The sequence below is a fragment of the Xyrauchen texanus genome, chromosome 19, assembly GCF_025860055.1.
Source record: "Xyrauchen texanus isolate HMW12.3.18 chromosome 19, RBS_HiC_50CHRs, whole genome shotgun sequence".
NCBI lineage: Eukaryota > Metazoa > Chordata > Actinopteri > Cypriniformes > Catostomidae > Xyrauchen > Xyrauchen texanus.
Window position 1 is genome coordinate 21,297,004 of NC_068294.1, and position 25,273 is coordinate 21,322,276.

Genomic DNA, 25,273 nt, shown 5'->3' on the forward strand with positions numbered 1-25,273 from the left:
ACCACAGACCTCATCATAATCATGTACATAAAATTACTGTTGTCTATAAGAACTAAACGACTGGTGTAGGGTTGCACAATATACCAGTAATAATGACATTTTGTGATATACTGGTACTAAAGAAATATCGCAATAACAAAAATGTAAACGGTACAATATCATCTTGTTAATTTCGGTACCATATTAAAGTATCCTGCCATTAGAAAAATGTAATGTAATGTGAGAGTTTAGAGATTAAATCAAAAGACCATTTGAAAATACCGCCACAGCGCCACAGTATGAATAAGAAGCACCTTTCTGTCCTGTCAACTTCTTCACACACAAACACACACACAATTAATGCTTGATTTTCATGCAGTGTGTCCAACTGTATCCATTTGCAGAGCCACAGATCAGTGTGTTTAGAGTATAAATGGCTGTGAACTCTATAATGAACTCTTTCTCCATTGTAGCTCAGAGATTTCAGCACGTGACTTGCGGTAAGCTTGATATAACATATATATATATATATATTTGATTAAACACAATAAATTAAAACATTTAACAAGGAATCCAGAAAAATATAAACAGAAAAGGCATTATTTGTATCTATAAGACTTTATGCAGTTCATTTAGAAAATTAATTTTCTGTGTAATCAAAACTCTGATTTATTTTTTTTGCCTAAGTATCAATACTGAGGTACCAGGGCTGGTATCGTACTAGCAACCCAAGACTGGTGGCACTGCTACTTACTAGTTCAACAAGACTATGGAGAAGACAAAGTATGGTATCAAGCTTAATAGTACGTTGTGAAATTCAAAGCAAATATAGGTATTCTGCTCCTATGTGGAGAATACCATGAAAACATTTGTCTCCTCTGGGTCTCACTGAAATTATGTGGGGTCATAGCACAACAGGATGAGCAACATTCACATCAGATTTAACTGCAGTGATGAGGCCTGATAAGCCAGCCTAAAATCAAATTGAAATCTGCAAGCCCACGCAATGGAATCAATTACATAGTATAACAGCACAAACGTACATGAACAAAGGTCAGAATGGAGCTAAGGTTAGCCTTTTGCATCGTAATTTGTAGGTATATAGACAAAACAGGCAAAGATTTGATTAAGAAAATATATATATTTTCGCACTACAACCTACTCTAACCGTCAAATGGGCTTGGTCAAAAGGCTCGCAAAACACGATTCCCTACCTCAAATCTCGGTACCCATATATGGGCAAAGATTCTTTACAAAACATGTGACTTTAAACATCTATATTCCACATGCTATATAACAAATATCCTACATTAAACTTGTATGACTGGGAAAAGGTCTTTAATTCTGAGAAAATTGCTTGAAATGGTTTCTAACACAGGTCTTGAACAATTTATTAGATCGATGTAGATTGTACAGAATTGATTATTATTTTTACTAAAATTAGACCAAATGCACAGAAATATTCTTTTTTACTTGTATAATCAAATAAAAATACTTTTGCTCTGATCCCAAAAATCTGAAACTATCATTTCAAAACAAATGATACATAAGCATGTATTTTGCATATACCCGTATTTTTTAAATAAACTTGATGAAACATGGTTACAATGTGAAGAATGTAGACGACAGTCATGTGGCGCAAACAGATCTGCAACTACATTCTATTACATAATAAAAATAAATAAATCAATCATCACTAACCTTACAAGTACTTAGGTTTCATGTCAAGCTCCATGCTTTGGCTGAAAAAATATGTCAGATCAGAGTATTAGCAAAAAAGATTTCGATAAAAAATAAATAATCTTAAAAAGAGAACGATTACGCTGACGGGAGTAAAAAAAAAAAAACAATCCAAGGGTGTGTCTACAGCAAACAGAATGGCATTTTCAAGGTGTTGAGCACTGGCCTGCCCTTTGCCTCTCCCACTCGCTTCAATAGTAGATAAAGCGAAAATGAGAACAGAGTGAGGGAGGGCAATGGCTACTGCTTGAAATCTTTAAAAAAGAGAAGTAGTGCAAAGCAAAGCTCTCTCTCACTGTGAGTCATCTCCCCAAGTAACCACTGACAGACAAGCTGTAAAACAGAACTTCAGCCAGGGCCAATCAGCTGCAAGGGCAGACCTTATATGCAAATTGCTTCAGGTGAGCTCAGGCTGTCATTTCAATAGGTTGGGGGAGCTCAGTGGGGGAGGGGAAACCTGAACAAAGTAACAATCGGACTACACCTTGAGCTATGCGAGAGGAGTAACACAAGACTGGGTGAGAGTGTAAAGGTTTTCATCCAAACTTAAAGTAGACATAAAAAGCAGATGTGGGGAGTTCTTTTCAGATGAAATGCTCTTTAAAAACTAAAAGAGATGAAGAGAAAAGGGAAGGAATAAATTCATATCAACTGACCAGATCTCGCTGTAGTTCTTGCTATGAGTGGTGCCAGACCACTTATTTGAGAAGGTGAAACGGGAGTGGCCCTTCAGGCCATAAGACGCCTAAAGCAGGCTTTATGTTTGATATGAGGGATGAATGAGGCCATGCATAATAAAACTGGAAGAGCTGCCCCACCTGGTTGCAAGGTTGAAAAGAACAGTGACAAGGAACATTTCTAATTCAACCCTTACCACAGATTTTTGCGTCACTGCAGTGATCTCAAAAAAAAAAAAAAAAGGGAAAGTACAGAATAGCGTTAAAGCTAATAAAATAATAATAATGTATCCCAGCTTAATATGCAGGGTCAAGTATAAATGAGCCATCCGTACGCTGATTTCACCTAAACAGATGTATCAGCAGATCATCGGTTTCGGATGATAAAAGCAATTATCTGTGCTATAATACATCAGCAAATTGTTTAAAAACTGTCAACCAAAAGGAGGTAGAAAAACACATCAGACAATTAGCCTACAACTTGTGCTGTGCGTAAAAGTAAATGTCTCTTGAGTGGAATTACTTTAAATTGGGTGACAATGATGGCAGAATTCAAATTAGCAAGCTTTGCACTGCAGTAATTTAAAGTGGTGGAAATGCCATATAAAATAATTTGATTACTCACCTTAAAGCTCGACACAGCAAGGAATATGGCAAGTTTGTTAAAGCTGAAGTGGAGGCTGCTTTAGCTAAGAAGGGACAAGCTTCATCATTCAGAAGTCAGTTAATGTGAGTTAAGAACAATCAAAAATTAAGAAATTCAAGCAGTTTAATGTGAGCCAAACAAGAGGCTACTGAAAATGTAGATAATGCTAGCTAATAGTGTGCTTTTTTGTTTCAGTGGCTTGTTCATAACATAACTGACAGAAGTTATTCTGAAACATGGAAAACATTTAGAGAAAGAGAGAATACATTTCCGAATAAATCAAGTTGTGTAAATAATTATCAGTGATTTGAAACGATGTAGCAGAACATCCAAACTATCGTATCAGCAGATGTTGTTCTAAATAATCAGATATTGGTACGCAAATGTTGTACATGCGTATCTAAAAGTGTAACAGAGCCCAAAAAAGCAACACTGGCTCAGTGGTGTAAGTTTGGGACAGGACAGGAAGACAGGGTGAGTTTTGGAATCTGTTCGAAAATGGTGTTTATTTTTGCAATTCGCATTAGGTGAAGCAAGTCGAGCACATAATACACACTTCAGATTTAAGACCCTACTGCTACTTACTCCCGGTGTTTTCCAATATTTCAATGCTAACTTGTCACAGGATTGATGTCTGTGCTCTGCTCTCACGTCACAGTCACATGTCCATGGTGATATGTACTTATCCACTCGGTCCTCCACACCAACTACTGACTTGTGACTTTGATGGACAATTAATGTCAATGTTCCACTAGGTTTCTTGCTTAGCAATAACCCTCACCCTATCTTTGCACATATGGACCATTGTCCTTGTCAAGCATTTTATCTAAGACAATCCAGCTGACTAACAGGAAACCAGGGTCTGTGACATGGCATTGCTAAGTTAAAAAAAGACAAAAACACAGCAGAACAGAGGGTTTTGTCAACACGCCATTTAGGGGAGTAAATACCAGCTGAATGAGACCCTGAATACACTCTAATAAGATGAATAGTGATTTAGTTGACACTTCGCAAACTATAGCCACAGTTATGTTAAGGCTTACTGGTTGCTGCCTACCCCTTTCTCAGAACAACTTAAGTGTACAAATTAACTGTTGTGGAGTGAAAAAGCTGTCAAGATTCTTGGGTAATCTTCAGTCTTGTGGGCATCTTCTCATCTTGCTTAAAAATATGAAGCCACCAGACTGAGTGCATTATGTGTTGCATATACGGTCCTTTAAAGACCAAAAAGGATTCAAGAGAAACAAAAATTAGAAAAAGAAAAAATGCTGTGGCTTGAAAAGCTGGCTATTCTGTTCGATTCATCATACAGACTGTGATGCAAAATGTGTAAACACACAGCGAGCACCTGCCCCACTGTGCCAACAACACATATGACATTAGACAATGATATATAAACCATCCGATGACATCAACACAAGCGGGAAACAGCAAACGAGTTCAGCATGCTCTGCATCAATGTAATAAAATACAAAAAGTGGTTTGTTTGCATATTAAATTTGTGTTCATCCTTCTCTGGAAATTGCAGTGCACCCTAGAAACAGAAGAGAGAGAGTGCAAAACCAACAAATGCAAATTGAACAGGTGAACATATCTTTTTCATAGCTGCTATTTATCTCATTCTCCATTTATGAAAATTGAAGTAGTTGTACTATAGCTATGTTTAAAAACCAGCCTCAAACAAGCCTAGATAGGCAGCTGCCTTCTATGGAAACAACATTCTTGTAATGGAGCCTCATAAGAGACAGATTTGAAATGCTCTACAAAAGAAGCAACTTGATGCATCACACAAATGTCAATACAGATGAAGTGAGAGGAATGTGGAATACATGTAAATGGCTCACACAATTCTTGTGCAAAATAGGCAGTGATTATTTATTTTAACAATATCTTAGGAGGCAGTGTGATTAAGTTACCAAACTTTTGGTAACATTCACCTCTGAAGTGCACTCAATTCTGCCCCTGTAGGCAGCTCACTAGATTTCAGAACAGAGCATACCACGTGAAAGTTTGAGAACTTTCCACTCCAGGCAGATAACCAAACTTTTAACCACTCTGGTGCGAAGAGGTCCACTGAAAATGTCAGACAAAAAAAAAAAAAAACATTTGCAGAATTTGACATTATCACTGTTTAATTCTGAATATATTTTTAAATTGTAAACTTTATACATAAAAATAGTAGCATTTATATTTTAGGATGGGGGGGTCCCTCGCAATGTGCATCTATTTGGGGGTCTTTGGCACCAAAAAGTTTGATCAGGTTATATTTGGGTCAACTGAAACAAAAGTGCACTGTAATGTGTAATCCCTAATGTTGTCATTACATGAAAAATCAAGTTGTCTTAATTAAACATTACTTGAAATGTCAAGTTTTGGACTCATAACTAAATTATCTATGTTCCTTGAACTTATATTTCTTTAAAATCCATATACTTTCAGAGTTAATAACTCAAGCTATTGAGTATGAAATTAAGGCTTGAGGGAATGCCCATAATGCCTTGTGCTAGAGCTGTTTAATTGTTTCCTTGGTCAAAGGGGCATTTGGGGGCTTTTAAATAGTTGTTATTAATAATTAATAGAGGTCTTAGCTCTTTTAGCTTTTAGTATTATTTATGTTGTATATTATTTGTTTTGAGTGTTGTCGATGTGAACATTAGGGTGATCGGTGTCCCCTTTGGTCAAGTTGGAACCTGTTAACACATCTTAGTTCTCCTTCTGCATGTGCAACTGAAGGACAGGAGTCTGAAGAGAAATATGTTTAGTTACTGTTTGACCTAAAGTCAGTTTTAATCTTCTTTATTAAGTCAATGTATGAGATAAAATGAAGTCCATTTAATTAAAATTATTAAGTAGAAACAAAACATTTAAATAGCAAATCTGAGTTAAGTCTACTTGCTTTAACTTAACTTAAATAGGCAAGCTCTACCTAAATGATCGACAAGTTAAGTAAACTTAATTACACAAGTTTTGGAGTGGTCATTTTTCAATTTAACTGAGGGAACGAGTTTACTCAATCAATTGAGTAAAGCCAACTTAATAGGGTTTTCAGTGTACACCAAAAGTCTCATTAAAGTACCAGTGTTTTTAGTAGTGTTTTTTCCGCTCTGCTAACGCTGTTGCCAAAACCCTACAACAAATTCATAATCTACAGAATCCTCATCTAGAGTATACAAAAGGCAAAGTGATGTAAACAAAATTAAATGATTTAAACGTCAACGTCATTCACCAGATGTTTAAGTTCACAACGCTGCCTTGACGTTTGTTTGTTGTCAAAGCGATCAGGAAGGTACTCTTGCAGTATTTCTGCAAGATGCATCAAACTTCCATTACCTGGCTGTCAGTATCAAACTAAATATTAATTGTCATATCATGCAGGGTCTGAATTTAACACCCGCCAAGTGCCAAATGTGGGTAAAGTTTCTATTTGGCGAAATAGGTGAATTATCTTGGCACAATATTTATGATAACATTTACATAAACTGTTAATGTGGATTTCAGAAAAAAACAGTGTAAAATACACTTGTAAAATGCAATGAATAAAAATAATAATAAACATATTGGCCGGTAAGCAATCTGACTGGCTGGTAAAAAAATGTATCTACCAGCCACCTTAGCTAATGGACTAAAAAGTTAGTGTGTTGGCCATAACAGATCAAGGTTTTAAACTGACATGATACATTCATATTCAAACTTATACATAGGTTAGTTGGTGTACAGAAACTTAATTATATTGGCTGTAATTATTTGCATTATGTGATGCAATATTCTTCAAATTATATTATAAATAAATAAACTTGTATGTAATGGCAACAAATAATATCCTTTTCTGTGTCGACTCTTTCTATAGAGTGAGTGTGGAGAGACTTCAATTGCCCTCATAGCAACCAGACCCAGATCACGTGACACTGCTGACAAAGTACAAAGACACACCTTTCCTATACGGCCTAAAAATAAAACCGGTCTACTCGCCTTTACTACAGCTGCATGACTGAGTCCAAGCTAAACACATGCAAACCACAAGTAGGCCCCATTTTCTGCTATGTGTCAGTTTTAAAACGTAGATGGCATACTTTGGCTTTGCCCATGTCAGAACTGGATCATTTTTTATTTCTCTTCAAAACTGACTTCAAATGAATTGCTGACATTCATATATAACTGTGGTCTGACTGTTGTACTCTACAAAAAACAACTGTTGGATATGCAGAAAAAGGGCCAAGTATAGGCAGAGCCTTGAGATAATCGACAAAGACAAAGCACTTCTCAGGGCTGGTCATGTTGTTTGTGAGAATCTGAGGTCAGATGCTGACTGCTTCAAGCAACTTTGAGCACAAAGGAAAGCCTCTGTACCATCCTGGTTAAGAACCATTCTCAAAGAACCTACTAAGAAGGGGCAAGAGAAAAGGGCAGTGGAGCATTCCAATTAAATCCAGACAGATAGCAATAGCAAGATTACTTTCTGAAACTGATATCTGGTGTCACGTAGGAATTATGGTGCTAAATGTGGAAATGAACATGCTTGTATATCCACAAAAACATGTATGCCAAAGGTTTTGGTGGTAAATTAGCCTCACCAACATTTTCACTACGAACATGCCCTTTAAAAGTCCTTGGTGACCAGAGTTCAGTTCATTACGTGCTTCAATTCACTGACAAAGTAAAGGTTAATTGAATGCCACGCCACAATCCTCAAGATTACGGGGTAACAGTAGCACTGAAATCTTTCTAAATAGGAATGTGATGATTAAAATTAGATCTGGTCAAGTTGAGAAATCCTGTCAACTAAGAATGACAAGACATGTTCATGAATAGATACAACATTACTGCCCTCAAACAGAAAATAGTGGATGTGCAGTGGGATTGAGGGAGTTTCAAAGGAAATTCCGTCACTGCACACGGTGCTGAGTCATTCCGTCCATGACCTACTCAATGTGATATCAATGGCTCAGGTAAATAAAGACACACCCACTGAGAAAGCCTCCAACAATTCAGATTAAAATCGCAATTTTAACATATTAATGGTCTACACTACAGCACTACAGATATACGATTTGATATCAAATGTAATTTTGGTCAATTTCTAGTTGTATAATATAGGAAAAATAATTAGGGTAAATAAGCAAGATTTCATATGGCCTACAGCTTAATTGTCACAAAAATAAATAAAAATATTATATTATATCTACACTACTGTTCAAAAGTTTGGGGTCACTTGCCTGAAATTTTTCTCATGATCTTAAAAATCTTTTAATCTGAAGGGTATGCTTAAATGTTTGAAATTAATTTTGTAGACAAAAATACAATTGTGCCAACATAAAAATATAATTACAAAACTTTTTTTGAAATGGATGACTTGGACCGAATAATTAAGAAAAGCAGCCAATGAGTGCCCAACATAGATGGAAACTCCTTCAAAACAGTTTTTTAACTGTCCCAGGGTGATACCTCAAGAAGTTGGTTGAAAAAATATCAAGAGTACATGTACAAAGTGTGACTACTTTGAAGATGCTCAAATATAACATGAATTTCAGAGTCATTTTGTAATTATTGATGGTGTTTTTGCCTGAAGCCACCATTAATGTATGACCCTGTTATTAGGGATGCACTGATCCAATACCTGGATCGGTATTGGCTATGATACTGAAGCTTTTAGATGGATCAGGTATCGGTCCGACAAGCCCAATCCAAATCCGATACTGTGTGTTAGTCATGTTCGTTACTGTCAAGCTCAAACAAATGGCATAAAAGAACCATAAAAACACCATTAAAGTAGTTAATATGACTCGTGCATTTTATTCAAAGCCACTTGAAGATGTGCGATAGCTCTGTGAATCACAAAAGGCTGTATTTATTAAGTAAAAATATACAACAGTTAGATCCGGTCCTCAAATCTGATAGGACGAGAGACGTTCCACGAGCACTGATGGTCTGACACCATTAGCACTCGGACGCTTCATTCTGTGTGTGTATCACTCCACTTGTGTTCGTCATCCTAAACTAAAGAGTAAGAGCAATGCAGATCTGTTAAGAGTTACTGTATAAGTGTCTCTTACATGTATATTTTATTAAAAAAATAAATATATATATAGATATATTACATATGTTAGCCAGCAGGTGGTGGAAAAAGATAATTTTTGTGTGTAATATGAGCCAGTTGGTGACGTGAAACGTTCAAACATACAACAATGAACAACTTCAGCATTACGGCTCATCACAGCTGAGACACAACAGACAGGTTAATTACACAACTATTTTTAATTTATCCAATAACTTGTTAGAAACAGCACAAGTCGTGATACTATTTCTGAAGTTACATTTTTGAATTACTAATGGAAGATTGGACGCATCATTTGCTTTGAACCAGCAACGGCAGATTCTGATCCGTAGCATAAAAAAGTAGTTCCATGCATAAATGCGATTTTATGACTGTACTCAGTTTTTCCTAATTTTTAAAAAATGTACTTGTTCATTGAACTTTGTATATAAGCAATATCACACTCGCAATCATGCTACATGGCCCTAAATCAACACTGCTGTAATTACCTGCTGTAACATTTACCTTGTCTCGTTTTGCCCTTACCTCTTCTTTGCCCATTTTGTCCCTTTTCGTCTTCCGTAAGTTTTACTTTTGTCCCTTGTTTAGCTCCACAGTCCCCTTGTTAGCGTTCATGTTCTCTGTTATTAGTTTCACCCGCACTCGTTCCAATCACTAGATTATTAGTCTCACCTGCACTGTTCGTTTTCCCCTATATATACGCTGCCCTTTCGCTTCACTCTTGTTGGTTATTGTTTATTTACCCCTTCGCTTTGCCAGCTCTAGTTTTTCGCTAGCCCCGCCATATTTCTTCTACTCGCTTGTTTCGTCATTGTGTATTCTGATTCCCCGGCTTCGACCTTACGCTTCCCTTTATTACGCTCCTTTGGATTTGCCCCTTTGTTATATTCTGATCTCCCGGCTTTGACCACACGCTCCCCTTGACTACTCTTCTTTGGATTTGCCCCTTTGTACTTTTGCCGTTCTGCCCAATAAAGCAGTTTTATCCAACATTGTGACTAACTCCTCTTGTGTGCGTCACAAAATAACCAACCTAACAGCGTTTAGTCACAATGGATTCCGCTGAACACCTTCACAGCTCACTAGAGCGGATTTGCACGGCACTTTCTGCCCAAGGATCTACGGTTGGGAGACATGACCAAGCGCTCACGGCCCAGGGGCAGCAGATACAGGAGATACTACATACGGTACGTGCTATTTCTGATTCATTTCACCATGTTCCACCTGTGTCTGTCCCTGAGCCCATTGATGCTCCCAACGCATCCCCGAGCGCCCGTAAGCTTTCAACCCCCCGAGAGGTTTGATGGCTCTTCGGACGCTTGCCAAGGGTTTTTTTATGCAGGGCAGCATTTATAGGATGATAGACCTTGCCCTTAACATTATGGACCCAGCGGCCCAACTTCTGGTTCTGCGTCAGGGGAGTCAACCCTTGGAGGCTTATGTGGTGGACTTTTGTGCCCTGGCCAACCAGGTGAACTTTGATGAGGTGGCTCTGAAAGACATTTTTCAATGTGGGCTGAATGAGCCAACCTCATCGTTCATGCCTGGTGGTCGCTGCTCCCTCGACCTGGCTCAATTTATTGACCTCGCCCTACTGTTCGCTGGTTCCTCATTTACTGTGGGGGAGGCAGACACTGAACCAGAGTTCCACGCCGCGGCCCCGGTCTCGAAGCCTGCCGCGGCCCCAGTCCCGAAGCATGCCACGGCTCTGCCGGGCTCTGCTCCGCCCTCACAGTCTTCCACAGCTCTTCCGGCCGCTGCTCCGCCCTCAGAGTCTTCCACGGCTCTGCCGGCCTCTGCTCCGCCGGCCTCTGCTCCGCCGGCCTCTGCTCCGCCCTCAGAGTCTTCCACGACTCTGCTGGCCTCTGCTCCGCCCTCAGAGTCTTCCACGGCTCTGCCAGCCTCTGCTCGGCCCTCAGAGTCTTCCACAGCTCTGCCAACCTCTGCTCCGCCTCTCGAGCCTCCAAGGGCTCCGCCTCTCAAGTCTCTCGAGTCTCCCAGGGCTCCGCCTCTCAAGCCTCTCGAGCCTCTCAGGGCTCCGTCTCTCGAGTCTTCCAGGGCTCCTCCTCCTCTCGAGCCTCTCAGGGCTCCGTCTCTTGAGTCTTCCAGGGCTCCTCCTCCTCTTGAGCCTCTCAGGGCTCTGTCTCTCGAGTCTTCCAGGGCTCCTCCTTCCTCAAGTCACTCGAGTCTTCCAGGGCTCCGCCTCCAGAGCCTCTCGAGTCTTCCACGGCCTTTCTCCCCAAGCCTCCTATGGCTCCGCCTCCCGAGCCTCCTACGGCTCCCCCTCCAGAGCCTCCTACGGCTCCACCTCCCGAGCCTCCTACGGCTCTGCTCCCAGAGACTCCAGAGCCTCCTAGGGCTCCGCCTCTCGAGCCTCCTACGGCTCCGCCTCTTGGGCCTCCTACGGCTCCGCCTCCTGGGCCTCCTACGGCTCTGCTCCCAGAGACTCCAGAGCCTTCTAGAGCTCCGCCTCCCGAGCCTCCTGCGGCTCCGCCTCCCGAGCCTCCTACGTCTATACCCCCAGAGACTACAGAGCCTGCCAGGACTTCGCCTCAGAAACCTCCCACGGCGCCACCTCCCTTGGCTCCGCCTCCAGAGCCTTCCAGGTCTTCACCCCTAAAGCCTCCTTCGGCTCCACCTCCAGAGCCTTCCAGGCCTCCGCCTCTAGAGCCTCCCACGGCGCCACCATCATTGGCTCCACCTCCTGAGCCTTCCAGGCCCCCGCCTCTAGAGCCTCCTACGGTGCCGCCTCCATCGGCTCCGCCGCCAGGGCCTTCCAGGTCTCCGCCTCTAGAGCCTCCTGCGGCACCACCTCCCTCTGCCCTGTCTCTTGGGCCCCCTATGGCACCACCTCCTGAGCCCCCCGAGCCTTCCTCGGCGCCGCCTCCTCAGTCTCTCAGTGCCCCGCCTGCCGAGTCTCCCACGGCTCCGCCTTCCAGGACTCCGTCTCCCAAGTCCTCCACGGCCCCGCCTTTCACGGCTCCGCCCCTGGAAACCCTTCCTCACTTGGTTCTGCCAGCTGCCCCAGTAACCGTTCCTCTTCCCGGACTTCCTGACCCTCTTCCTGACCTGTGGCCTTTTCCCTGGCCTTCAGACCCTCTTCCTGTCCTGTGGCCTCTTCCCTAGCATCCTGACCCTGTCCGGTGGCCTCCTGACCCTGTCCCGGCCCTGTTGCCTCATCCCTGGCCTCCTGACCCTATTCCTGTCCCGTGGCCACCTCCCAGGTCTCCTAGTCTAGTCCCTGTCCTGTGGTCACCTTCCAGGCCCCCGGACCCAGTCCCTGTCCTACAGTCGCCTTCCAGGCCCCCTGGCCCTGTCTCTGGCCTATGGCTGCCCCCCATATCTCCCGGCCACCCGCCTTTCTGCTATGTTCCCCATGACCTTGCCTTGTACTGCCTAATTGGCCCCGTGGACTGTTTAATTTCCCTTTGTGCCCTCGTGGACCTTCTTATTGCCCCTCGTTGCCCCCTTGGACTGCCTGTCTGCCCCTCGTTGCCCTCTTGGTCTTCCTGCCTACCCTCTGTGCCCCTTGGACTGCCCTCATTTTGTTTTTGGGTTTTTGTGGGTTTTCTGTCCTGGGTTTTTGTTCGTTGGGATCGTCTGGTATCCGATCCCTTGAGGGGGGGGCTCTGTAACATTTACCTTGTCTCGTTTTGCCCTTACCTCTTCTTTGCCCATTTTGTCCCTTTTCGTCTTCTGTAAGTTTTACTTTTGTCCCTTGTTTAGCTCCACAGTCCCCTTGTTAGCGTTCATGTTCTCTGTTATTAGTTTCACCCGCACTCGTTCCAATCACTAGATTATTAGTCTCACCTGCACTGTTCGTTTTCCCCTATATATATATACGCTGCCCTTTCGCTTCACTCTTGTTGGTTATTGTTTAGTTACCCCTTCGCTTTGCCAGCTCTAGTTTTTCGCTAGCCCCCACCTATTTCTTCTACTCGCTTGTTTCGTCATTGTGTATTCTGATTCCCTGGCTTCGACCTTACGCTTCCCTTTATTACGCTCCTTTGGATTTGCCCCTTTGTTATATTCTGATCTCCCGGCTTCGACCACACGCTCCCCTTGACTACTCTTCTCTGGATTTGCCCCTTTGTACTTTTGCCGTTCTGCCCAATAAAGCAGTTTTATCCAACATTGTGACTAACTCGTCTTGTGTGCGTCACACCTGCGGCCTCGTGTCTGTGGCCGAATCACAGCAGAGTTGATTTAGGGCCATATCGCACTCTTGCTTGTGTGATATTGCTTAAATATAAAATGCACACGCAGCTCCAGCGAGTCAGTGAATGGCAGTGCTCCGTTCACACACACTCGTGGCTATTTTTAGCCTGCACAGCAGTGTGCAATATTTGAGCGCAACTCATGAACAACATCTCAGATGTAGCTGCTCAATAGTTTGGTTCACTTATAATATGCAATAAGAATGGCACTGGAGGTGCTTTTTTTAATTATTTTTTTTTTTACCAGATTTTGAATAAGAAGCAAAGTAAACTTGCCTACAAACAGACACTTACAGGATTTCCTGGAGAGTTGAGAATATCATAATAAAAGCATGAGGGTTTAAAAGTTCAAGGTGCACGATTGAGATATATTACTATTTATTACTATTATAATATATTATTATTATTATTATCATTTGTATACAAATTAGAATAATATTTAAGTTGAATGGGTTCCAAAATGTAACTGTGTGAATGAAAAATTAGCTGATATCTTACAACTAATTTGAAAAAAAGAGAGATCTGAATCTATAAAGTCCAGATACATGTTGAAATGTTTTTGCAAAATTGCTTATTTTCTACAGATGACTTATACTAGAATTACTGTTAATTTTGCTGCTACATTCTCCAGTATACTAGTTAATAATAAAGTGTTTCTTAAAAAGGCTATATATTTATATTGAAATAATGTGTAGTTTGAGGTTTGTGTTTCTTTACATATTAAAGAGTATTCCCAATTAGTTCCACACAATAATGTAAAGATATTTTAAACTGATTTTGCAAAAAAACAACACTGGTATCAGATTGGGATCGGTATCAGCCGATACGGAGATTTCCGATATCAGAATCGGAAGAGAAAAAGGTGGTATCGGTGCATCCCTACCCTATCAATGTTTACAATGGGATACAAAGGGTACAAGTTATCACCTATTTCCAGACAGTATACAGGCCTCCTCACAAAACCACAACCAATTAAACATTACACAAAGAGCAAGGCCAACATTCCAGACAGTTCAACTCACACCTAGTATTTTTCTGACAATATTGACCAGAGCTGTGGACAAAAACACAATCAATACACACTTGACACAGTTTAAAATGAATAATTCACCCTAACTTATAATTTATATCAGCCTATGAAACCACTCTCAATGCCTTTCTCGTGGCTAGCTACATTACTGTAAAACAGAACTGAGCAGCTAATAACGGTTGTGGAAGCGGTTTCAGAGCTTAAATTGTGAAACAGCATGTTTTCTCTCCGAGGATGCAGGCACTGGAAAGCATCATGCTAGATGAATACCTAATGTCTCCAACCATTTAAATATTTGATATCCAAGCCTGAGGGAGGAACGGCCAATTGTTCTGAAATTGCCTTTAGATAAAAAACAAATAAATAAAAAGGTATAAAAAAATTTGCTTTTATTCTACTTTACTCTAATTGTGCCTAACGATCGAGCTTTTGAATGACCGTTTCAGTGAACTTTTCACTCAAAGGTTAATGTACAGTGCTAACAGACTCAGACTTTAATGTGCCATGATACTTTACACATTAGACAGCTTTTACTCAAGTGTAGCCTAAATCAGCTGCATGAATTAGTCACATCTGCTGCTTTAATGGACCATCTAAAGCTCAAACACTCAAGAACATTTCCTCAGTATCCCATAACACGTCTTTCCACACACAGAGTTTTAATAAAAACAGAACATTATAATGTACTTCAATGTCTACCGAAACATTGGCTTGGTTACTTTAGTAACTCAAGATAGTCCCGCCCAAATTCACGCCATTGGTTGAGACAATGCTGCGGTGTCGGACCGGTCAGAATGCTCAAACAAGCAGAGTTTGCAGTTTTGAGGGAAATCAACCTATAATTTGCTTACTTATAGTTTTCTTACTTCCATAGGAATACGAGAAAGTATTTTAACTAGGGCTGTCGATTTAACGCGTTAATAACGTGCGATTAATTTGACAAAAAATAACGCAATTATTCGCAATGCTTTCCTGAGAAATGTAAGCTTGTAGTACCACCTGTTTACTCCAGAGGGCACTAAGTGAAATTTCAGCTGTGTGAGCAACGCGCAGTTTATACAGTGAAGAAAACATTAACAACCCTTCAGGGGACACACAACATAAACATGCGTTACGTTCTTGCGTTCAAAACACTTGAAGGAGCGCAAATGCGAACTAAGGGATCTCAAGATGTGTTTAAAGATTGAGTATTAAACTATAATTAACTTGACACAGTGACCTAAACATTTTATTTTTATGACGCAACACACCCGAGATGCGACACAAGCATGTCTGACGCAGGTCGTATGGTCTTTAGCTCATAAATATTTATTTACCAACAAGGTTAAGGCGGTGTCCTTTAAACTGTTACACCATTTTTACCCAGTCAATCTTTACTTAAGAAACATGCTCCCTGAAATAGATGCACTTTGCTCCTTCTGTAATGCTGTAGATGAATCTGCCCCTCACCCTTTTTGTGAATGTGTCCACGCTGTATTTTGGAGAAAATTTTGTTTGTTTGTATGTACCTCTATTTTAACTAGTTTTTCTTTGCTTTATTAAGACGTTTTATTTGGTTTTCACAGTTTTGATAACTTAAGTTAATATTTTCTGATTAATCCGTTTATTTTTCTTGCCAAGTTTTTTATACATAAGTGTAAATTTATGTCTATAAAGCCCCTATTTGCACTTTTTTGTAAAGACTTGAAATATTATTTAAATACTCTTTGTACCTCCAACAACTCCAAAGCATTGAAAACCATTGCACAATGTAATTAATATAATGTCTTGGCATTATTGTAATAATATCTGATGCAGGTGTACATTGACAGGTCCTTAAACAAGCCCTCATAATAAATCTCCAATGGATTGACAGATTCACTTGTGAAATGGATTGCTGTGAACTGTGTGCCAATGATTGGTTTATGTTCAATAATATGGTAGTAACTAGGGTTGGGCGATGTCCCCTAAATTGGCAGCTGACGATGTTGACAGTAAAACATCGCGATGGACGATGATAACGTCGGTGGGGTGGCGCGGGGGGGAGGTTTTTGGGATTATATAATTTCATATAATTTAAAAAAATTATATGACAAATTATAATTTCGTTATTTTACTAACCCAACTAATGACTCGTCGGCGCTTTATCAGTAGGTTGCACGACACGTGAAGCATTTTTATTTTTTTTTTAGCTTTCACTTAAGAAGAGTTGTGCACTGTTTATTTTAATATATATCTTTACATAAATACTATTTTCCACTTAAAAACTATAATTTCGTTATTTTACTCACTGATGAGCAAAAGGTCGAGGCAGAAATGACCATGTACCTGCAGGAAATGGCCATTGATGGGGAAGAGGACCCGCTGACTTGGTGGAAAACGAACGACAAAAGGTTTCCGTTCATGGCAAGATTAGCACGGAAATATCTGTGCATGTGCCACCAGTACTCCATCAGAGCGGGTCTTCAGCACAGCGGGTAGTGTAGTTACTCCAATCCGCAGCTTATTAAAACCAGATAAAGTGAATATGTTGGTATTTCTGGCCAGAAACATCGAAATTTAAACATGGTCTATGGTGAAAGATATTAGACTTCTTTACGCATTTTTCGCCCTCCGTTGCGGAGCTATTCGATTTTGCATATTATTTTTTAAACGTTCATTTGTGTAGTTCATATGACCACTTTACAATATTTCAATAACATAATTTATTTTGTAGCCTGTGCTGAAGTTAATTGTGCTGCTAATTATAAGTGAAATGTTAATGCCGAGTTTCGGTCTGAGTGTTGTTCCGTTTTCTTGTTCTTTATTTGTTGTTCTTCTATGTTTTAATAAATGTGTGTTATTCATATTCACCTTGTTTCTTTCATTTGATTTGACATTATGGATTTATGGCCAAGGAAATTTTTCTTTAAAAGTATTAACCAGACAAAAGTTATTTGACGTTCGCTGGTCTGGGTTTATCTTAAACTGCCGCTTCAGTGTACAAGAGCTATGTGACAATGAGCAAGATTTTCTGAGACACTACAACTACTAATAATTAATTAATAAAGGCTATTTTCTTGTAGCCTACAACATAAAATATTTTAATCTAGATGTACAGTGTAAGACATGTCAAGATCAATATTTGTGCAGCCTGCCTGACACAGTATTTTCACAGACTAAAACGTCACGTCTCTGGCATATACCACAGTATTTAAAATAGCATATATGCATTAGTTATATTCTCAATTTAATTTACAGAGCAATCCCTGCAAAGTTTTTAGGTTAACTATAGAAGAGACTAGGATTAATGAGTCACACTAGCAAGACTCGCAAAAGGGGGCGTGGCATCACAATGGTGGCTCTACATCGTGATGTTGGTCAGCCATCACGATGGACGATGATATCGTCCATTGGCACAACCATAGTAGTAACCAATACATTGTATTCTAAAGCCGCTTTTTGTATTGTCTTATCAATGATTAACTCTTCTGCTTCAAGAATGTAATGCATTGTATAATCAGCAAATATTTGTATATGTGGCAGCAGGGGCGTGGTCAAGTGTCTGCCTGGAGAGAGAGAAAGAGCGGTAAGGGCGCTTACACCTAAGCTAACACCTGTTTCTGATTACAGTGAACATGGGGAGAGCGGCATAAAAGAGCGACATAGCCAGCAGATAGAAAGAGAGTCTGGATCAGAGAGAGTTCACGAGACATTATTTTGTGAAGCTGAAACCGTATGTGTTATAGTGAAGCTGTCATCTAGTGTGAAAGCGCAAATAAAAGTCCACTCACTTGAGTTAAAGGAACCTGTTGTCCGCTGTCATTCGATTTACAATGCAATTAATCACGATTAATTAATCGGGATACCATATAATTAATTTGATTACAAATTTTAATCGATTGACAGCCCTAATTTTAACACTTCAGCTTTAATGTAATACAGTGTCACTTAAATTGAGTACCAATCCACCTCCTTTCACCCACATTTTCACACTCCACAGTTGCCATTAACAACAAGATGTGCCACCTATTAAAAAAAATAAAATAAAACAGTCAAAACAAAGGCAGTCAAAGCTGATCAGTTTGGCCTTGTATTCCGTAGTGCTTTGCTTAGTGAGACTCCCACATATTTGGCTACTGCCATCTAACAAGCAAGGTTATAGAGCTAATTAATTAATCTAATGTCAAGGCAAACAGAATGAGTTTTGCTGCTTGTTCAGTTTACTTAATTCATATGACCAAAAGCAAAACAATTCTTGGACACTTTGACACAACTTGATTTTATTGCGTTCTGTCCATTTAAATTTGTAAAATTGAAGTTTACTTAATCCATTTGAGTTTGGACTGCATGAATACTTCTTGTAGCATTGATGAAACTGGGCAGGGGATTTCCATTTCCCAAGCTTTGCAATGGGACTGAATAGGGAGAACAAATGTTGAAATGAAGTGTTATGTTATGCATATTTTAGCACAATGAAAATATGAGGAGCTTTGTTAGTGCTTGTTGTTCTGTTTTTATGGCATTTTAAAAAGTGTCTATGCAGGAGTTTTGCAGGACCGTAACCACCATAGACATTGAGGAGGACATGGCTGATACTGAATTATTACAAGTGATGTTTGATTCGATTGCTGTTGAGCTCTATAAGCAGTTGCGATTAAACTGACAGTGCAACAGTTTCCCTGTCCTCACACTTGCTCACCTCACATATACTAATGATTAATAAAATAAAATAAAATAAAATTGGGCCAACATAACAAAATGACTAGGTTAAAACCTTAGTAATTTGAGTTTGACAAACCTAATGTAGAGTTAAAACGAATATAATACATTGAATTGACCTAATCCAACTAAATTATGTTTGCTGAATGAAACTGACTTAATGAAAGCCATTAAATTGTATGTTCTCAAATTCGATTAAGTAAGGGTAATGACGTTGTGGCATAATGGTTCGGAAATGCATCAGTATAAAATCAAAGAAACTTGTCTGATACTAGCCTATTATTAGGTGGGATGGTTAGAACTTCTCAACTATAATATATATTGAATCAGAAATTATTAACTGCATGGAGAGTCCCTCAATTCCAATTTGCAGAACTGAAGTAACATGCTTTCATAACAACACGCTATACCCTGAAAACCCTAATATGTTAATTGAACTCATTAGATTGAGTAAACGTGTTCCCTCAATTCCATTGAGTAATGGGGTCTCCCAAAACTTGAGTGAAGAAGTTGAAATTCACTTGGTTTTTAAGTAGAGTGAACTTAACTATTTAAGTTGTGTTAACTACATGCAAGTACACTTAACTCAGATTTGAATTTAAATATTGTTGTTTCTACTGTTGTACATTTTAATTGAATTGATTACATTTTAGATCAAACAGCAGCACAGCTCAAATAAAATGATAACTGATTCTAAGTCAGTTATTAAATAATTATTTACAGAAATGCATATACCGGTATGCACTTCAGCTGAACATGCAAAAAGAAAACTGAGATAGTGTGACCAGGGTCCAACTTGACCAAAGAGATACAGATCACACTAATGGTGGCATTACACCAAACAACTATTTGCGACAAAGCATAAATAATACATCAAAAGAGCTAAAACATCTAATAATTCTTAATATCAATTATTTAAATTCCCCAATCTGTTCCCTCTGACCAAGGAAACATATTTCAAGCAACAAGGGATTGTGAGTATTCCCCAAAGCCTAAATATTATTCTCAGTTTTTTGAGTTATTAACAATTCAAATCTTAAGTCTATGGATTTTTAAGAAAAAAGTTCAATGAACTTAAATACTTGAGTTATGAGTCCCAAACTTGACATTTCAAGTAATACATAAGGCAGCTTGATTTTTTTTCAGTAATGACAACTTTAGTGCTTACAGTGTACACGCCCATAAACAGAAGAACTAAGTGCACACAGTAGTAAAACTTAAATTATTATTAAATTAAATCACTATGAGAGTGAATGAAAGCGAATTAAAGAGAATTATCTTTGAGTGGAAACTAACTAACTAACCAACTAAATAACACCCTGTTTTATATCTATATCATATTATGCATTATGCTTGTAAATGAACACCACCACCTTGTGGAAACCTATAGACTTGACTCAGTTTGGCCCACCCAGTGTATGACACAGAGATATAACATATGGTTTATGAAAGTCATATTAACAGGATTAATGTAGAGGCTTTAAAGATTGATTCAATATACAATCACTCAATGCAATATTTTGCACATGTTGTATTCTGCGTGACAAAGTATGGTATTTGACACAAAAACCAAATGCCATCTTTCTCTAGCACACCCCAGATCTCTTTTCTGATGCCTGTAATCTGTCTGCAAGGAGACTGCTCATGTTGCAGCAAACTCTTGGCTGATGATGCCCTGGCGATGCAGTTCCTGGATACAGAGTTTATAAAGACTGATGTCTTCAAGTGTGGAGACAAATCAATAGTCAGCCCATTAAGTCATAGCTCATGTGATTTTCTACACCATCAGGCCAAGACACAGTGTTGGAGCTTACCAAGCGTAGCTCTTGGGAAACTTTTCTTTACTTTTTCACTTCCTCGTGGCTGCATATTCCAAAGTGGGCACATGGTATTCACCACCATGGCCAAATATTCCAGGGTGCGCACATGGGATGTTCCCTAGACAGGGAACATCCCATGTGCCTCATCTGAGCCATGTGTCTCATCTGAGAGCCCCTTTGTGCCAATCCCGTTCAAAGGTACAAATGGGTCATTTGGCACATATTCTGAGACACACAAGGAGAAAACGGGGGAGTACCAAGGACTTTATTTCTGAAAGAATAGACTTAGAAAGAACGCTACCAACTAAGGGGTATATTTACAGCCTCTCTTGGCAGATAATTAGTTTCAGAAAACTGGAATTTCCAGCTATCTAAAGGCCTCTGGGATGTGCGGAGGGGCATGGAGGGGGTATCAGAACCAGCAGATAACATTTCTGCATGAACTGAGCTGACTACGAACACAAAAATCCCAAAGCAGAACGCATGTACTCCCTGACCCAGCACCTCCCAATGGCCACAATCCTGAGAGCGCTACAGCCAAAAGAGATAGGCTACTTCAATTTGCATGTCCCAAAGGAGTGCTTTGTATTCCCCAAAAATGTAAACATCTGGCAAACATTTAGACAGTTAGACAATAAGGCATCAAGCTACAAAAAAAGGAAAGCAAATAAAAAATGAAAAACAAGTTTACATGGAACAGCAGTTGGATTTAATACTCTGTTGTGAAATTGTACACTATAAAATTGCAGCATATTGTCAAAAGAGGAAATAATGATGCAAATACAACCCAGTTAGGTATAAACATGCATTGCTAGACTAACGAGTGTTTGGACTGAGTGAAAACAACTTTGATACACTGATGTACCACAAGCTCCAACATGAGGACTGGATAATTGATTGTTCACACTCATGTGAAGCCCTTTTACTGTGTCTCTTGTCCAGCAATGACACCCTGAGACAAGGGATTCTCACATTGAACAAGTCATCCTGGTCACATGCCGTCAATCATGCTGGAACAACACAGTGCACAGTAATGGGAGCGGGGCACAACAGAGCAGTGGGTCAAGCTATCCTGGGGGCTATTTGGATTAGAAGCCCAGTCATATGGGCTCAGTAAAAGACAACAGTCATATGTTTTAATCAGGTTGGTTTAGTGGAATGTCAGCAAATCCAAATGACTCAGTGCAACTTATATTCTTATAAAAGATAGGATATGTCTAATACAAAGAGTGCATGCATACTTGTTAAAGTCATCCTGTACTGTGAATCTCACCAAACATTTAAGAAATAACTATTTTAAAGTACGTAAACATGTGCAACCACCAAAACAAGGTACAGCAAGAAATCACACTACACCACAAGTTAGTGTACATACAAACAAACACTTACCTTTTTATCTTATTGTGTCATAATTTACAGACAGAAAGTTCTGCAGTTTAATATTTAACGTGGGCTGAGTGGTGGATACACTAAGACCATTTCAATGAAACAATTCCTTGGCAATCTGGTATCCTTTGAGTCCTCTTGTCCACTTTAGTTTAAGGGATCTTCTTGAATCTACATGACTTCATTCTCTTTGGCGACAGAAAACAATGTGGTGAAAGTTCATTGTTCTGCTCTAAAAGCAACCTTCGTCACTTTCTGTAACATAAGGTTACACTGTTTTCACTGCGTGGGGAATTCCTTGCGCTCACATTTTCCCTCGAAAGTGATTGGCCAAGCGTTCGACTCCATCTAAACTGCGAACGAGCGACGCGACGAAGCAGAACGATCCCATAATAATGAACGACACGGTGTAATGCAAGCATGTGACGCGTCATTCAGGATTGTGGATGGAATCCTGACGTCAGCACCCAGTCGACGAAACAAAATATTTTTACACCACAGCTTACTAGCACACGCTATCGGATATAAAATATTGTATATATTTTTCCACCACGCTGTTTTTGCCCCCGCAGGTGTGTAAGTGAGTGTTCGTTTGTTACTTCAAAAAATGTAGACAACCCCTTAAGGACACTGAGCGTTATGCTGTAATGTAAAATAAATTCAGACCACCCCTTAATGAAATCGACTGACCCGCCCATTATCGGAAATTATGCCTATTTGGGGAATTCAAGGGTACAGAACTAATGTTGTTTGTGGTGAAGGGATTTACTTTTTTTATACAGAACTTGATCACGTATTCTCGGTTTCTTTTGATAAACAACAATGTTTGGATACACCTCCTTTATTTTTCAACATTTCCATGGATGATATAGGCTACACTTTTCCCAGACAAGCTTACTTCTGGCTTCATCATTTATATTATTAGGACTTAAGTGAAATATAAAACTAAATGGTCATAATTATAAAAGGCGAATCAAAGTAGTGAATACCAAGAACTAATTTCACAGTAATTCAATAAATTGATTTTTTTTTTACTGATGAAAATCATTTTAGCTGAGTAGCAGGCAGACTACATAATTGCTTCTCTCTTTCAACCACATTCTATTTTACAGAATGAGCATAACATGAAATGTAACACAACTGTACTTTTATAGTTTTTATTTATTTTTACAACTACTCAGCAGCTATTAGTACTGTCTGTGACACTTTTACTGACACTTTGCATTTATCATAGCCAGTGTTGTGTGTAATTGGATTACAAAGTAATTAGTTACTGTAATAGAATTACATTTAAGCACTAAAAATTAATTTAACACATTACATTTTAAATTCTTGTTATCAGATTACAGTTACTGACTTTCAATGAAAGTAATACATTTTAAGGTCATTACTTGGGTTACAATTATTTATTAAAAAAATATAATGTATTTGTAATGCAATTAAAATGTGAATATTACGTCTGTTTGCGTTGCTGTGACAGCTGAAGGGTGTCCGACAATGAACAAGGAGAAAATAGACATTATTTAGAATTTGTTGAGTAGAAAAATAATGTTTGTGACAAGTGTTTTAGAAAGGAACTGAAAAGTAAAGTAATTAGTAATGTGATTACTTTTCTAATGAAATAATCAGTAAAGTAATCGGATTACATGTTTTAGATAAGTAGTTAGTAATTTGTAGTGGATTACTTTTTTCTAGTAACTTGCCCAACACTGGTCATAGCTTACCTAGGGCAGGATTCACACTGCAATTTATGAAGCACATTCTTAAGAAGTCTTTTCAGCAATACAAAATATGTACTTCAATTAGAAAATTAGAAAGTAGTTGTTTCGTGAATCCAGCCCCTGCTCTTGCCATTTAAAGAGAAATTGAACTTGTTTTCTTTGCATAATTCGAGGTCTGACACCACCATATTTTCTGTTATTTTGACCAGTTTCCATTTTCTGCAAATATGACAATATTTTTATGTGGAATTTGGGGGAAATACTGTCAGTAGGCTACTTTATAGAATAAAACAAAAATATTAGTTTTACTCAAACACATGCCTATAAATAGTACATCCAGAGAAACTGATTATTTTGCAGTTGTCACATTTTCAGAGTTGCCTGAGATCTTTTGGATTTTACCATTATGATTTTATATTAAAAAATAATCTTTCCCATACCGGGAGTCGAACCCGGGCCGCCTGGGTGAAAACCAGGAATCCTAACCGCTAGACCATATGGGAGGCTGTATACACGAGCATTTATTTGGTATAGATTGGTGTATAAATACGCCTGCAACGTATTTCTTTTGTTGGTCCTCTTCCAGCCCATCTAAAATACAACACATAATTACATTTTATGACAAACCACAATGTTTAGACTGTAGTGTATATCGTCACCTTCCTAAAATAATTGCCTAAGTCATTTTTTCACTTTTCTCAGAAAACACAAAACAATGAACCAATAATTGAATATATGATATTTATTGATAATCGTTTCTAGATGTTTGATTACAATAAAGCCTATTCAAATCTTTCATAATTAGATCATGTAATGTGGAAAAAATTAGACAAAAACTAGATGAAATATTGTTTAAAAATACAGAAAAGAGTTAACAGAAAGCCTAATGCTAGCTTGACTTAGCTATTTTTCTTGACTAAAATGCTGACTAAAAAGACTAAATAAAAAGACAAAAACACAATATTTTTATGCATTTATAGTCTATAGTAAACCTCATCACTTACCAGTAGGGGGTGAGCCCTGAATCATGGAAATAACTTCAGAGGTTGAGTAGCTTTTCCATCTTCTTGATGCACCTGCCATCTTAAAAAACTTGTAAAATTGTCTCATTGCCTTTTGACTTAGGCAAAATAAAACGGCCTAAGTCACACACTTGACATAGGCCATTATACTATAGGGGTAGAATTGCATGATCTGTTCAACTGAGGATGTGGGCGATTTTACCAAAGGTAGCCAGCATCATGAGGAGATGACTTATGCAAAAAAATCATTTTTGTCAAAAAATGACTTAGGCAATTATTTTAGGAAGGTGACGATATGCAGAA

General features: G+C 39.0%; 1 protein-coding gene and 1 non-coding gene across 4 annotated transcripts in view; both read right to left on the bottom strand.

The window, feature by feature from the left end:
* The window catches only part of LOC127659894 (ETS-related transcription factor Elf-1-like), a 67,465-nt gene extending 44,671 nt beyond the window's left edge, over positions 1 to 22,794 (bottom strand). For 2 of the 3 annotated variants that reach the window (XM_052149869.1, XM_052149867.1), the window contains exon 1: positions 1,681 to 1,949. The gene's annotated coding sequence lies outside the window, so the exon portion shown is untranslated. Of the gene's footprint in view, positions 1 to 1,680; positions 1,950 to 22,230 lie in introns of those variants that run through there. The other variant, XM_052149868.1, reaches the window with a different exon arrangement.
* Positions 22,795 to 24,379: 1,585 nt separating this feature from the next.
* Positions 24,380 to 24,451, bottom strand: trnae-uuc (transfer RNA glutamic acid (anticodon UUC)). The gene has a single exon. It is a non-coding gene; the product is annotated as a tRNA-Glu (tRNA).
* Positions 24,452 to 25,273: the final 822 nt, after the last annotated feature.